Source organism: Dipodomys spectabilis, unplaced genomic scaffold, assembly GCF_019054845.1.
Source record: "Dipodomys spectabilis isolate Male_0828 unplaced genomic scaffold, ASM1905484v1 ptg000043l, whole genome shotgun sequence".
NCBI classification, from domain to species: domain Eukaryota; kingdom Metazoa; phylum Chordata; class Mammalia; order Rodentia; family Heteromyidae; genus Dipodomys; species Dipodomys spectabilis.
In genome coordinates, this window is record NW_024870720.1 from 15,911,547 (window position 1) to 15,916,279 (window position 4,733).

Sequence of the window (4,733 nt, forward strand, 5' to 3'; positions counted from 1 at the left end):
TTTGAACCAGATAAAGATGACTAGAACATAGCTGGATGAATAAGTCTGAAACTGCTTAGCATTCTGTTTTGAATGTGCTTTTCTAGGTAGAAACCTAGGAATTATCATGGAGTAACAGTTCTATATGGCCTTTAATGTAGGAACTCCCTCATGAGAGAAGAGGAGGGAAGGAAGGAAAGGAGGGAGGGAGGGAGGGAGGGAAGGAATGGAAGGAGGGAGGGACTATGAGAAGGAAAGAAAGAAAGAAGCTGGGCGTCAGTGGCTCAAATCTGTAATCCTAGCTACTCAGGAGGCTGAGATCTAAGGATCTCGGTTCAAAGCCAGCCCAGGCAGGAAAGTCCGGGAGACTCTTATCTCCAATAAACCACTAGGAAACCGGAAGTGGCGCTGTGGCTCAAGTGGTAGAGTGCTCGCCTTGAGCTGAAGAGCTCAGGGACAGCGCCCAAGCCCAGAGTTCAAGCCCCACAACCGACCCAAAAAAAAGAAAAGGAAAAGGAGCAAAACAACAAAACCCCAACCCACAACAAAGTTTGGTTACTGTTGTGGTACCTGGATCATCTTCTAAATTAGTTCTGGAAAGAAAACATTGTAGAGTAACATCATTGTAAGGAAGGAACCATCCTCATTTCTGCTAGGTGTTTGGAAATTCCCTTCTATCAGCTGTGCTTCTTTTGAAGGGTCCAGATCCCCATCATTAACAAAAGCTTAGCATGTCTATGGGTAAGAACAGTGCTGTGCTTCAGTTCATGTTCTTGATGTGCTTTCCAGGGAGTTGAGAACTTGTAGCAAGTTGTACATTGCTATCGTTCATTCATTTATGTTTCAGCTGGTCACATTTCAGCTTGTTTTCATTTTAATCTTCAGCTGACTCAGTGTAGTTTCTGGTTTCTGCTTCCACTCTTCCCTCATTTTTCCCTGCCCAGTGTCTTCACTAACCAGCTTTTACTGTGTGGACTGTTTAATTCAAAATCCAAAAACAGCCAAAACAAACCCTTTAATTCACCCTTGTAAATTATTCTAGGAAGCTTGGGGGAAGTCTCTTAGAGAGCTGAGGAAATAAGTAGTTTCTTCTCTACTTCTGAAAACTTAAAGATAAAAACAAAGTGTAAGAATTGCCATGATGGTGCACACCTGTAATCCTAGCTCCTCTAGAGGCGGAGACAAGGAGAATATTGCTTTGAAATCAACTGGACAAGGAGTTAGTGAGCCCTCATCTCAACTAACAAGCTGGGCAGAGTGGTTCGAGACTGGCCTGAGAACCCTATCTGAAAAAGTAAAGTAAAAATGTTGAATGTATGGTTCAAGTAGTAGAGAACCTGCCCACCAAACATGGAACGCTAAATTCAAACCCCAGTCCAAAAAAAATTGCTTTTAAGCCAGGTGGGCTAGGTTAATACTGCTGTCCAGGTTCATAAGCTGTTCTCACTCAATTTCAGGGAACACTAGGCTCAATGTAGATCTCAGGTCAGCAGATACTGCTTTCCCCTGTGGACTCATTTCTGTGAGGAGTAAGTCTAATATGTCCGGTTATTCTGTCCAATTATATTTCTCCATCATAGTGGTGGCAAGGTTAAGAGAGGCCAGGAAATAATTTTTCTCAGAGATCTAGAGTTGAGAAAGAGCATTCCTAACAGGTAATAGAAATACATCTTCACAATTCACCATGAGTTAGTTGACTGGTTCTGTGTTTGGGTTTTCAGTCAGTATGGTACCATTAAATTCTACACGCAGATATCAAACACAATTGTACTATTCACCAGCTGATAGGAAAAAAATTCCTTGACTTATGTTTCTCCTTTATAAAAAGGAGACTAGTTCCTACCTAATGAAATAACTCATATAACATAGCTACTGCTCTGCTTGGATCCAAAACAAGCACTTGATAAAAAAAAAAAAAAGTACTACTGCTGCAATGATAACAATTGTTCTCCTCAGGCCAAATGACCTTCCAGATGCTGGGAACATAAAGGTAACAGGCACAATCCTACATCTAGAAGTAAGAAGGGGCCATATATTTTGGACCTTAAGTATTCCCTAAAAGCCTCTGTGGTAAGACTTGGTTGTCATCTGTGGTTGGTCTTTGGGTATTTGGGGCACATACCCAAAGGGGATGGTAGAATACCAGTGCTTCCCTTTTTCTCTTTTTCATTTTCCAGCCTTGACTTCAGCTAACTACACTACATGCTCTCACTATGATATGCTGCCTAGCCACAGGCTCAAAAGCCACAGGGTTAATTGATCTTTATCTGAAACTGCCCACTGAAACTAGGACTCAAATAACCTTTTCTCTTTATAACTTGATTGTCTCTTGTATTTGTTAGAGTAGTGAATAGAGTAGCTGCCATAATGTAGAAATGGTGTTCATTTAAATAGACTAGGGCAGTATAGATCAGTGGTAGCAGCTATGCTTAGCTTATATGTGCAAAGTGCTTGGTTTAGCACGTGTAGACCAGAACAATGCAATGAACATGCAGCAGGGTTTCTTGTCATAAGGATGCCTGTTAAAGACTAAGTTTTAATGAGACTATATAAACGAGTACCAACATTTTCATCTTTGAAATTTGGGAGCCTTTCACTAGCTTTTTGGGTAGAAATCAAGAAGGTAGCTTCTTTTGTTCTTCGAGAAAGATATTAAAAAGACTAGACATATAGCTCAATGGTAGAGCACTTGCCTAGCATGTATAAAGCACTTGGCTTGCTTTCTAGCACTGAAAAGTAAAACAAGTATGTTCTTATTTTTATTTTTTAAAAGAGAATTAGTTACCAGTGAAGAATAGAAGGCTAATAGACTCTAAATTCTCCTGGCGGTGAATGCTGTGATTTAGCACTGCACATGGACCCAGGAGGTAGATGATTCATGCTGGAATCTGATACCAGGAGCCTACCCTGCAGAGCCTTAGAGCCCTGGGATCAAGGTGATACTAAGGTTGGAGAAATCCTACTGTCATCTAGACTGTGATGTTACGCTGATCCCACTGTGCCATTTGGCCTCCAAGGACAATGCTTTATATTTTGTATCTCCATTTACTTTCCCTTTCTTCTAAACACCTTTGCTGCCCCGGCCCTCAATAATTTCATGTTCAGAGGCATTTTACAGCATTTTACTCATGGGCTCATGAGTCTCTGCCTCATCTAGGTGAAGTGACTGGAATTCAGCCAGGAGCCCTTCCTTTAAGAGAGCCCAGGAAACAAGCTAAGCATCTTCCAGGAATTAGGGCCCCAGAGCATTTTGTCACAGGAGTCCTTCTTCCTGTCTTTTAGACTGAGCCACTCCCTTTAGTCCCTCCCATTGGCCCTCCAGCCTTCTTTGCAGACCATGCCTGAATCATGTATAAGCTATGGCAAGAACGAAGAAATTTGAGTTCTGTGAGGGGAAGTGTTGGAGAAGACTTGGGAAGGTCTTCCTGGACAGATTTTGGAGGTTGGAGCCCAATTTTACAATGGATAACAGCTTCATTAACTCTATCATATGGCACATTCAGTGAACATAAAGTAGGTTTCTCCACCTTGTCACAAGCAAGGATAACCTTCATGTTCCGGTAGATTTAGTTCCTTAGATTTACAAAGTACAGATTTTTTTTTTCTTGTGCTGGTCCTGTGGCTTGAACTCAGGGCCTTGGCATTGTCCTTCAGCTTCTTTGTGCTCAAGACAAGCGCTCTACCACTTGATCCACAGTGCCACTTCAGGCCTTTTCGGAGTAGTTGATTGGAGATAAGAGCCTCACTGACTTTCCTGCCCCAGCTGGCTTTGAACTGCGATCCTCAGATCTCAGCCACCTGAGATGCTAGGATTACTGGCATGAGGCTCCAGCGCCTGGCTTCAGAGCACATATTTAATAAATGCAAATATATGCAAAGTGATTAGAATACTGCCTGGCAGTATTCGGTTCATTTTCTCCCTTCCTCCCTCCCTCCTTACCCCCCTCCTCTCTCTTCTAGAGATTATGTCGCTCAGGTTTTCTGTTGATAAAATAGAGCATAACCAACTACGCTTCCCTTTTTTTTTTTTCCTGATCTTTCCCACACTAGGACTTTCCTGCGAAAGTCCTAAACACTCAAGTTCAAAAGCCCAACAACAGAAGGGGTCGGTTCAAGATACAGCACAAAGCCAGGACAACCCAAACTACAGGCATACAAGGATAAATGTTAGATGCCTTGGGTCTGGGGGGGGGGTATTTATGGGCAAAACAGAATCTTACAACAACAGTTGGAATTATTCACGCTGTTTCCAAGTCACACTTCAGAGGTTTAAGAAATGAAAAGCAGTCGACACCTAGAGCACGTTCTCGGCAGCAGGTCTGGGAGCAGAGAATCCCCGGGGCGGACGAATCCAGATGGGTGTGGCAGCGCCTGCAAGCAACTGCCACGTACGTCTGGGCGCTGGGACTCATCTGACTTCTAATAAAGACTAAAAGTGGGGAGAGGCGAGTCCGTACACTAGGGCCACGGCTCAGGAAGGAGCAGAAGTAATAGCCCTGCAGTCCTGGGACGGTGAGGCCCAGAGCAGAAAGGGGGTCGCGGGCTGGGATCTGGAAGGATGCGGGGAGAGGACCGGGCCCCGCACCTACCAGGCGCGCGGTGTCCAATAGAAGGGGCCCGCCGGGTCCAATGGGAGGAGCGAGAGAGCCGCACCTCAACCTGCTCGCGTACGTCACGACGTCGAGGCCGACGCAGAGCCAATGGGAGAAGGGGATGTCCAGGGGGCGGGGCATGGGGGAGTTGGGGACGGGCTG